This window comes from Mus caroli, unplaced genomic scaffold, assembly GCF_978045245.1.
Source record: "Mus caroli unplaced genomic scaffold, Mus_caroli_1 scaffold_14, whole genome shotgun sequence".
In the NCBI taxonomy this organism is placed as follows: domain Eukaryota; kingdom Metazoa; phylum Chordata; class Mammalia; order Rodentia; family Muridae; genus Mus; species Mus caroli.
The window spans coordinates 70,975,516-70,988,047 of record NW_028227269.1 but is presented as its reverse complement, the minus strand read 5'-3'; positions in this window follow the sequence as shown (position 1 = coordinate 70,988,047).

The window sequence follows — 12,532 nt, the reverse complement described above, 5'->3', positions numbered from 1 at the left end:
TCAGGGTTCCTAAATGCTTCAACCTCCCTATAGCCCACCGACCAAGGTTGTGGAGAAAGATGGTTAACAGGACAAGGGACCTGTTTAGAAGTAGTTCTTTGGGTTGATTCCAAGTTTCCTTGTCAGGATATCAGCAGTCCAGTCCAAAATATCAAACAGGAATCAGGAGTGGCACCCCAGTCCAATGGGCAGACACCATGCACAAATCAGTAGCAGCAGCTAGATCCTAATCCACACAGGTCTGCAGAAAGTGGCAAAAAGCAGGCAGAATGCCACAAGAAATTCTTTGGCGTTTCTCTCTATGAAGTCAGAGTAAGTGAAGATCAGCAAAGACCAGGGAAGCGTTGCAAGGCGAACCAATGCAAGAGAATCATTCACTGTCTGTTGGGTTCTACTTACACTCTTTCCCAACATCATGCATTAGCTCAAGTGTCTGCCTCAGCAAAACATCTTCTCACATGTCTGCTTCAGCAAAACATCCCATGACACAACTGAGTCTCCAAAGAATCCAAAAATTTCCAGTTCAGACAGCTACGATCATGATACAGGTTTTGTGTGATGGGAAAATGTCTCAGTTCATTGCCACGAGGTGTAGGGTTTCAGTTCATAGCTACAGTGCCAGGAATAGTGGGATAAAAGCAAAAAAAAAATATTTAAAAGTACATGAAGGACATTAGAAAAACTGAGCTTCTCAGGCAGGGATGTACGACTGGTTAGAATGGTAAATGACTGGGCTCAGTGGCAATAAGAGGACTGAAGAAGAGAAATAATAGGAGATAAGGTGACAGTCTCTTGGATCGTTGAAATTTACCTGATTTCCTGATATCAGAGATCATGATAGGCTTATTATATATTTTTGAAACAATTTCTTATGTATTACACAGCCTGATTCCCAACTCACTGTGTGGCTAATGATGACTTCAGACTTATTCTCTGCTCTGCCTCCTGTGTGCAGACAGACATACCCCACCTCCTGTGTGCAGACAGACATACCCCACCATGCCCACTTAATGGGTGCTGGGGATTAAGCCCAGGGCGCTGTGCATGCTAGGTAAACACTCTGCCCACTGAGCTACATATCTAATATACATACTTGTAAAAAAGATCATGTGATAGGTGGAATTTTAGATTTTTTCTCATCGTGTTGAGAGGCATGTATGCTGTGTATTGTTCCCCCCACCCCGACTGTGAAATAAACAATAAACACAATCATAAATAAATAAATAAACAAATAAACACAATCATAGCTTTGACCTCGTTGGTTTAAGCTTTCTTGAGAGATATAAAGTTCTAAAAAATTTACAGTAATTCATGATAGAGTGTGTTAAAGGGTTAAAAATATAGTCTTCTGATTTTGTTATCATGAATTAAACGTTGTTCCCAGGCCTGGTGGTGCATGGCTTTATTCCCAGCACCCAGGAGGTTGTGGCAGGCAGACCTCTATGACTTTGAAGCCAGACAGGTCTATAAAGAGAGTTTTAGACCAGCCAAGACTTATTTTAAAAAGCAGTCAAGAATTTCTTGGATAGCTTGTACATTTCACTGTCATTTGCCATCCATAACTTCATACATGAAAATTTTAAGTTTTAGAGGCTTTTTGTTGGCGGTGCTATTCTTACTTTTCCGACAGACTAAGGTTTGGTTGCACTGGTTTTGTGCTTTTAGTAGTCTGCCTGTGTCCTCCGCCCAGATGCTCAGGTTACAGATGTGAGCCATGCATCTAGGCTAGTGTTTAAGGTATTTATTATTTTGGAACAATTTTACTAGGAATTGAAATTTGCTCAGAAAGAGAAGACATAACTATTTCAGAAGACTGAAAGAAGTTATTTATTTACTTATTCATTTAAGAGTGTCTCACTCTGTAGCTCTGGCTGTCCTGGAAGTCACAGAGACCCATCTGCCTCTTCCTCCTGCATTCTGGAACTTAAAGTTGTATGATACCATGCCTGTCCAGTGTTGTTTCATTAAATTAGGGTACATTTAATTTTTAAAAATTAATCTAATTTTTATTTTAAATAAATTAAAAGTTAATTTAAAAATTAACAAAAGGTAATTTTACTGGAAGTTCACATTTTAATAGCATATGACTTCTGTAACTATCTATATATTTGTACTTTATGGCTATACAATTAAGTTACATGTGAATTACAAAGAGATGCCCCTTTGTTTTGTCATCTACAACTGAGAGTTGGTTATGCAGACTTCAGTCTTCACCCCAGTATCAGAGATCAAGATTGGGCACCAGCAACGTCTGTTGACAGGGATACCAAGAATACGGTGCCTGTCATTTGTAACAGTTTCTAAAGTTAGAACTACAGTAACTTCAAGTTGCTAACTTTTCACTGGTATCTGCCTTCTAAATTCTGATTATAAATGTGCTAGCCATTATAATCCTGTAAACATTATCTTTCTTTTTCATTAAGACCTATCTTCACTTGCTTAAAAAAGCTCACATTGGTTTAAATTTCTTTTTATAATTTCTATGGTGATGCTGTCTTCAGGATAATACAGACATTAAAAATTAGAGGTTGTTCCTATTATTTAAAGGGAGTAAAACCATGCTTAACAAATTATTTTTTACATCTTTTTTTGGGGGGGGTTGGTTTTTTTTGAGACAGGGTTTCTCTGTGTAGCCCTGGCTGTCCTGGCACTCACTTTGTAGACCAGGCTGGCCTCGAACTCAGAAATCTGCCTGCCTCTGCCTCCCAAGTTCTGAGGTTAAAGGTGTGAGCCACCATGGCCCGGGAACATCTTAAAAAAAAAAAAAGATTTATTCATTTTATCTTATGTATATGAGTACATTGTAGTTGTTTTCAGACACACCAGAAGAGGGCATCAGATTACACCATTACAGATGGTTGTGAGCTACCATGTGGTTGCTGGGAATTGAACTCAGGACCTCTGTAAGAGCAGTCGGTACACTTAACTGCAGAGCCATCTCTTCAGCTTGGTTAGCAAGTTTTATACATAAAATACAAGTTGTAGGTCAGAGGATCTGCTTTTGAAATTTAGCTTTGCTGCAACAAAATTTAAAGTGTTGGAGGCTTGAAATTGTGGCAAGGTTCTCCAGTGCATAAATGACTCCGTTGTCTCCAGTGATTTCCTTCCTAACCCCCGACACAAGGACTCTAAGACACTGTTGACCCTGTTGGTGATGTCTCCAGCTTACCTACGGCAGCACTGCAGACGCAGACCTTGTCACCTTGTCACCGTGGTTCTGCAGGCACCTAACCGCTCACTCGCGGCTTGCCCAGTCACCCTTGACTGGAGGAAGTGGTGATGGGTCGCCATGGCACCTGCTTTTCTTCCGCTGGCCTGCATGTCATGTTGGAGGGAGTGCACGCTGGCCAACTGCTTTAAAACAGTAATCTCAGCACAGTTCTCCCTCTTGACTGGTCACCTGTTCCCTACCCACCGCTGCCTCCTCCTGGGGAAAATGGCTCCTTCTTCACACACAAAAGCATCCCTATTGACAGCACCTTGGAATACTTCATCCTCTCTACATAATCTTCACTTACTAGACCAGTGTTTCCCTCACCTCTTATCAGACATGAACAAAGTAACTGATTTGGGGAGTGGGGGAGTCACTGTTAAATACATGAGCATGCGTAATTTATTCAATATTAAAATGATGAAAACTTTAGAAAAATGTTGTTCTTAACTGTAGAAGAAGTATTTGATTTTCATAGAGAAAAGGAAAATATATTTGGTCAGTGCTAATGTCTGAATTATAATTTACTGTCTATGGCAGACTTGATAATTTGACATGTGTCACTCAAATTCTCGAGATGCTCTCGAGTGACGTTCAGTGATGGGAAGAGAACGGGCAACAAACACAGCAGCACTGAATTTCCAGATAACTGTGTCCGCTCTGACTTTTGTGTGAAATTGATCATATGTATGGGTAGGAATAAAGGCAAATGTATACAATTTTTAATAGAAGTTATCTTTCTTAATTGCATAAACTTTCTAAATAACATAATTAAATATTACAGTGAGCTTTATTTATTGCCCTACAGACCAAAACCAACAAAACACGATTCATTTATAACTGCTAACTCTGATACAGCGATTTGTGTCAGAATTAACATGGGGTAATATGCCACCTTAATCAACAAGACTTCATTAAGAATTCTTTACCCACTGAAAGCTTTTTCTTTAAGGTCACTTAAATAAAAATGTTAGAGCTGGCATTGTGAAGGTTTATCTCTGGTAAAGATGAAGTTATTTTATTTTTAGCCTCCTTTTGATTAAACCTGGTGGTCAACACTGATAAGGCCCTGAGAAATGGTTCTGAAGATGGAGTGCCGAGCCTACTCAGCCAGCAATCACAAACAATTAGGGAAAAACGTAGCAAACACTTCAGTCCTTTCTCTAGGCTGCATGGCAAATTGCATTTAACATTTCAGGCTTGTTGCATTTTAAAATAAGGTCTCAAACTCAGCAATTTTCAAGACAACTTCAATCAAGAGATATTGCTTAAATTTTTGTTATTACTATAGAAATGAAAAGGGTGATTGTCTGTGTGATTAGCCTCGGAGATTGCTTTGGGAAGAGTTTGACAGTTCTTGTAACATGTCTATTATCATTTACAATTTGGGTAGAATTGAAAACTACATTGGCTCTCAGGACAGTTTTATAAGAGTCCCTCTTTATTTGCTAATTTTATTCCACATTTTAACATAAAAGAGGGAATCCTTGTCATGTGTTAATGTGTAGATAATGTACTTTTTAATCGTGATTTAAAAAACATTCCCAGTCAATAAAAATAAACATGAATAAATTTGACCCAACTGATGCCTATTACGTGCAAAAGTCTGTGCTAAACAGTTTGACAGATCCGTGTAACTTAAAACAGGGTGTGATGCAATGACACAAATTACAAGAAAGAAAAGGAAACGAACAAAGTGAGTGAAGAAAAACTTAGCACTTTTGTGTTTTTATGTATGTGTATGTGTGTGTGTATGTGTGCATGTGTATGTGAGTGTGCTTGTATGTGTGTTTATATGTGTTTATATGTGTGTGTGAGCATGTGTATGTAAGTGTGTGTGTGTACGTATATCTGGGTGAGTGTGTATGTGTGTGAGTGTGTGTCTATGTTTTTGTGTCTATGTCTGTCTGTGCTTTTTTGTACTTTTTTTCCCCTTTTCTTAAATTGTGGATATTCAAAGATGTGCTTGTTTGATAGACAGAGAGAGACAGAGAGACAAAGGGACACAGAGAGAGAGAGAGAGAGAGAGAGAGAGAGAGAGGTGGAGTTGGATGGGTGGAGTGTGGGGAGCATCTGAGAGGAGTTGGGAAAGGAGAAACTTTGATCAGAACATACTGTATGAAAATTCTTTTCAACAACAACAAAGAAAACCTTAGCAGTGGTTGCACTTGAGCTGTGTGGACATTGCCTGCCCTGCCTCACTTGCTTAGCAGCGCTGAATCTAAACAGACTGAACTGACCTGATGTTCACAGCCTGGGAAGTTCTCCGCGCACCCACTTATTTTGTGTTTATTAGGTGATAAATAATTGGTTAGAGGCATAATGGTTCACAGAAAAATTACAGAACCTCCTGCCATGGGCTCCTCATTTAGAAAGGAGGGAATTATACAAAATCTATGAAACAACTTTGGAAACAAATCCAATATTAGCAGCTGTCAGAATACATCTTTTAACTGATTAATATTTTCTTATGGGAATTATTAAAAAGTAGTTACCCATAAATACGTTTATTATATATTTATAAGGCTAGAAAAATTTTAGCAACTTAAATAATGCATGCTTTTGTGGTTGAGAAAATTACAGTATTTTTCTTGGTTGAACATAACACACAGATTAAAATTATAACTATGGCCAGGTGGGTATTAACTCCTTTCATCCCAGCATTTGCGAGGCAGAAGCAGGTTGATGTCTGAGAGTCTGAGGCCAGTCTAGTCTACACAGCTAGTTCCAGACCATCCAGAGATACACTCAGACCCTGTCACACTCACACACAAAAGATGATTATACTGTCTTTGTAATATCATGGAAAACACACACACACATACGGAAAACATACACAACATAAAAGTTGAACGAAGTATTCTAATTCTGAAAAAATATGCAAATGAGAAAATTTGGAGAAATTTAACTGACAGTTTTGTTAATGTCGTGATGCTGTCTTGATGCTACTTTGAACACATTTTATGTCTGTTTTCTAAGCATCACATCTTATTTTGATAGAGCAAGCTATTCTAATGTATAGCAGTCTTTTTGCGTGTTGCCGTGGGAACGTAAACTGGTATAGCCGCTGCGGAAAGTATGGTGGCTCTTTAAAAAAAAATTAGAACTACCATATGATCTCGTACCCAGCAGAAGTGAAAAGAAGGATTCAAGTGGATGCTTGTACACATATGTTCACATACGTTCATAGAAAGGTCACTTAAAATAGCACAAAGGTGAAGGAGTTGTTAAACCAAGTGTGGTGTATACACACAGTGGATTCTTAGTCATCTTTAAGTGGGTAGACAATTGTGACACATACTACAACATGAATAAGCCTAAAGGAATGTCTGGGAAATACTCCACTCACAATTTATCATACTGGCATAATTATACAAATATGAGTTACCTATAGTAGTCAGAGCCATAAAGACAATAGCAAAACAACAGATACCTTGGATAGAGGACAGGGAGGCTATTTAATGGGAAGAACAAGGTTTTGAAGTTTTCAAGATAAAATGACTTTAAAGATGAATGATGATGATGATGGCTGAAAATGAACTGCACATTAGTATAGTTTAAAATGGTAAACTGCATGTCTTTCTCACCACAATCTACACAAACAAAGTGGCTAAGATGGGACGAGAGGTGCAGCTTGGTTGACCGAGTGCGTACTTTGCACTCAAGAGGACCTGGGTTCTATAAACCAGACACAGTAGCATACATTGACTTGTAATCCTAGTACTCAGGAAATAGAGGTGCCTGGAGCAGAGATTTAGGTCATCCTCTGCCTAAGGACTTGGAGGTCAGCCTAGGCTACTTGAGATCCTATCTCAAAATACACATACATACATACATCATTAAATAACACGTAAATTATATATAATGTGTATAAAACTAAAAGAAGTGGGGCTGGAGAGATGGCTCAGCAGTTAAGAGCACTGACTGCTCTTCCAGAGGTCCTGAGTTCAATTCCTAACAACCACATGGTGGCTCCCAACCATCTGTAATGGGATCTGATGCCCTCTTTTGGTGTGTCTGAAGACAGCTGCATTGTACTCACATACATAGAATAAATAAATAAATCTAATAAACAAACAAACAAATAAATAATTGCTCTATATATTTTATTGCAACAGTTTTAGAAAGGAATAAGGGGGTAGGATGTCTTTTTCTGTGTTAGAAATAAAAAAGGGGTCTAGCTTATACAATAAAAGTACAGTACAATTAAAAATTGAATCCATAGAGCAGCTTGATAAAGAATCTTAAATGTCACCAAGTTATATTCTATTTTAAAGTGAAACTTGTGATTTAAAAATCTGTATTCCTTGAGTCTTTTCTGCGCCTTTCTTTTCCTTGGCCCCTAGGTGGGAGCAGAGAGCAGAAGTGTCAGCAGGTAGTGGTAAGAAGTGCGGCTGTGAGATTGCAGTGAGCTTTGTTTTGAGTGCTCACTCACAACTCTGTAGACATAAAGACGCTTTCATGAAATGTGGGAAACTGGAGGTCCAGAGAAGTAAAGATTGTATAAATTCATAACAACAGGCCTGTCCATCCCAGGCCTTTGATTTACACTACAGTGTTGTTTAGACTCTATGCCATGTAAAAATATCACACGAAACATTCAGTTCTTGCTTTCCTTACCATAAAGTTATTTTATTAAACATAAAACTCGTGTATGGTTCTTGTGCCTCTGGGTCTGTTTTGGGGATGTTATTTTTATATTCTCATAAGTTTCTTTTCTCATCCTTTTAACCCTAAGAGTGGTTGTATTTTCTTTGCTCTTAAGAGTAACATATTTTATAAATTTATCTTACACTCTTCATAATCAATATTCTCTAAATCACTATAATTTACTCAGAATAAATTTATAAATTATTCAGAATAAAAGCGATACCACCCTTCTTACCTTAGACTGAGGTTCGGAATCACTTGTTGGTTGCAAATGACAGCAATTTTATCGCCCCAAGGGAACATACTGGCTGTCTCACTGGGAAGTCAGAGGACGGATCTTGAGACATCATCTGGAGACTCAAATATTAGTCAATAATATCACCTTGTTTTCATTGCCTTACCCTTCGAAGGCTCTTCCACTGGCAGGCTAGTGGCCGCCAGAGGCCTGTGTCACACCCTCCCACTTATCAATTGTGGGAGATAAACTAAACTAAAGAAATCACTCCTTAAGTCCACATCCCAACTGTAGGCTGCGTGACTGGCAATCCCAGAGATGACTCACAGAACAGGGGTAGACTTTCAAAGAAAAAGTCTGAAGAATAAGTCTGGAGAAATAAGACACAACAGAAGAGTTTAGCTGTTTACGGAACCAGGGTTTGCTTACTTTAATAATGAACTGGAGTCTTTATTCAGACTGACAGATCTCTACTGCTCCTGTCCCAGCCACTGTAGCATTTATGCCACTTGGTGGACTGCACAGCTGTCTTCCTAACATTTAAATTCCGTTCTTTATGAAACTTGCTACCAGCAGGACCGTAGTGGGAAGGCAAGCTCCATGCCGTTAGGGAAGTTGGAAGGTTCAGATGCTCTTCTTAAGCACTGTAAAGGGTTTGGTAGGTGGCCTAAGTTTAGTCATTTTCCCGGGGCTTTCAATGCAGACAGGTTAGAACGCGTGGGGGCAGAGACAGGTCCAGTTCTGCCTGATGGCAGCCAGTGCTGTCAGGGCCAGAAGCGCTCGGCTCGCTCGTGCAGTAAGCAGTGTTTCTGGGACAGCGTGAAAGGCACTGGCAACCTAATTAATTAATGAACAACGTAATCTTGAGCTTGTCACTCGGCTCCTCAAGCTCTCAGTCTCAAAGCTCATTTTTCACTCTTTCTGCAGAGGAAGCTATCTAATATGCATATAAAGTGGGTTTTCTCTTTCAGCCCAAACCACTAATTGGTAAATAGCTAATTCTTAGTATAATTATGTTTCCAAGTTGCTAGTGATGGATAGATTAAGATTATGATTCATCTTTTTCATGTATTTAACAGCTTCAAATTATAGAATTTATTATCCCTTCACACCCCTTTATAGTGGTATTAAATTTATTAAAGCCATAAAGCATATTAATACATTTAAGGGATATTTTTAAAAATATACAACTTTTTTCAACTAATGAAAACCATTTGCTATTAATACTTCCATGTTCTGTATGCACTGCGTGGTATCTAGTTTCAAGTTTGTATAACTGTACCCTTGCAGCTTTGCCATTGATAGAGATGACCATCTTTTTGAGTGGAACAAGTTCACCGTAGCTATGATGGGCATAAGGTTGTGAGAATTTACTCTAATTATATTAGACAGTTGTTTTTATGTATCCACATAAATGCATATAGATATGTTTACAAAATGCCAGGTGTAGACTATGTTCTTTCAAAATTCTAATGGTGGCAGTTTAAATACGTTCTGTTGTTTCTAATGGCTCAATACCTAAAGTGCCCTTCCAAGGTAAACTAACTAGGGAAATGTGCCCGTTTGACTTCGTCCTGAATGACTGCATTCATTCTTTTTAGATGTAGCCCTCCATTTGCTGTTCCTCAGCACTCGCTATAGAATTCCGGCTTGCTCTGCTTTTTGCCTATCTTTTAACAGTTCGACATAGATGGCTGGAGCAAGTCCATTGCTCCAATTGTGTGTCGCTCACAAAGCTCTGCAGTGCTTCAGTCTCCCATTGTGTCGGGCTTGCCTGAGTGCTCTGCGCAGGGCAGCTCACTCTGCTTTCTGTGTGCTCAACCCATTTGTGCGCATTCTTTCTGAAAACACTCCTTCATCTGGGATCTCAAATTGACTTCTCCCTATTCTGTGTCCTTAACTAGAAATGCACCATTAATGTTGATTGAGCTCTCGCAACGCCCTCCGTAAAGTGTGAAAGGCTATGTGAAACCAGGCCACACTGTTCGCAAATACCTGTCTGAGGCAAATTGAGAGGAAGAAATGAGAAATAATTGGAAACTTTACACACACACACACACACACACACACACACACACACACACACACATTAGGTTAGTCTTTTTTGGTTGCTCATAGAGACAGTTGTAAAACGTTTTGAAAGGAAGAGAGAGAGGAGAACTCCAAGCTATATATACAGACTGAACAAAGAGTGAAGCTAAATCAGTAAAATTATCACAAAGAGTTTCGGAAAACAAAACAAAACAAAACAAAACAAAACAAAACAAAACAACCAACCCTCCTATTATGGCAAGGAAGTCGTAAGGCACACAGGCAGTGAATATGAGCTAGAGTGTTTAAATGTTACCAACTTTATTTTTTAAAAATAAAGTATACAGCTGTTGTATTTATGATTTACACAATAGTAAGATCACTTTAAAAAAACTACTGGTAAGAAATATTTTAATACATTTATAAATTAATTAGAATCATAAAATTACAAACTATAAAAATGTACAATTATGAGTTTGCATTTACACAACTGTAAAATCATACATTTTTAATACTTGTGAAAATGTAATTCATTTTAAAATGTCCCAAAATGTGTTATCCTGATGCACTTCTGACTCAGGGACCATAGAAATGGTCTTGGTCACAGCCTGACCAGAAAAGAAGGCATGTTCTAATGTTCTAGTGTCTTCTATTAAATCATTAATTAGATATAAGCAAATGTCATTACAAAAGCAAATTTTTAAGATAAAGTGCATGCATTGAATCTGAAAGGTGCCTTTTGAATAAATAAGTTAAATTAAAATTAAAAGATTAGTGTTATATGGTATAATTGATATTTTTTAAAGGCAAAAATATGTAGAAACAGACTGCTTTTAGTAAAATAACAATGTGTTCCTGGCTGATCTAGTTCTAAAAAGCAGCTGTGACCTTAAACAGCAATTTAGTATCAGTTTTCTGCACAAATATCTTAATAATGAAAAAGGATTAGAAAGATGAACAAAAAAACAGTTAAGAGCTCCAAGATTCTCTAGGTGTTTTGCAGAGACAACTTATTCTGATGAAGTAAATTAGCTTCTAATGCATAAACAAACCAACTTGATTAGATTCCCTTAAAAACCGAGACAATTCAACCATGTGTGCTGCCTCTATGAATACAGAACTAAGAATAATTTATTTCGTAGTATGTCAGTAATATTTAATTGAAGCTGTAATTAAGGTCTAATATCTTAAAACATTGAATGCTTCTTATAATATATAATAGCTCTGGGCAAATAACAACATGCATATTGCATACACAGGATTACTTTAAAGCTAGTCATTAGTGTCTATAAATATACATGCAGTATAAATGTTACATACAGGCATCATGTACATTGTGGACAAAATACTCAGAATCAGAGAGAACTCAGTAGAAGAATCTAAAGCTGTAGGACCAGAGTAAGTGAGGAGATCCTTACAGAGCAGTTATAACCACAGTTGATTGTCATATGTAGATATTAGAAGATGGGCTTGCTGTCACCTGCTTTCAGTTCAGCATAGCGGGCTCCTACTCAGTGATTAACATGTGAATTTCTCACATCCGGTTGTTTGTGGAATTGAAAATCAAATCATAGTGCATTTGATCGGCTGCATGCAAAATACATCTATTACTGAGAACAATGAAATACTACTTGTGTTGTAGAAATCATACTTTTTAATCTAAGCTAAATATATTGGAAGAAAAATGAAATAGTTTAAAGTCTTTATGTACATTAGCTATATAGTAACCTGACACAAACTGCTGGCTAAATAGCCCATAATTATTAATTGCTAATTCATGTGTATTTGAAAAAGCAATGTATTTGCAGTAGAAAATGTCTAGGATTTGACATTATAGAGCATCCTTTTCATAAACCACACTTTCTTTAAAGAGACAGTGTGTGCCGTGCCTATCTCGATAGAAGTAGTAGAGTCAGTCATTCAAAATGTGCGCCAGGGATAGAGGGCATCTAAAATCACTCCCAGAAAAATGTCTCTTGCTCTTCATGATATTCTGCTTGTTTTGTTAAATAGGAATGGGATGGAGACAAATGTATTGACCACAAACAACATGGAACTTCATCTATTTGATACTCCCAGGGGAGTTGTTCTTCATCAGTGAGTGACATCTGCTGTCACAGCAGAAAAAAAAAAAGTGATAACCCGCCAAATCATGTTCAGAATCACACCCTTCCTGTTTGCGTGTAAGAGAAGCGTGATTTATATGAAAAAGCCACTGCAGGCTAGTTCTGTGTCTGCTGTATTCTGTACAGCACCCAACAGTGCCTAAACTAATGTTTATTATTATTCTTTGTGTCACTATCAAATTCTGTATTAAAATTACTTCATATTCAAGAAGAAATTCAGATGTAATTAAAAATATTTATAAAATATCCCCAAATTTAAAAAATGAACATAGAAGATAT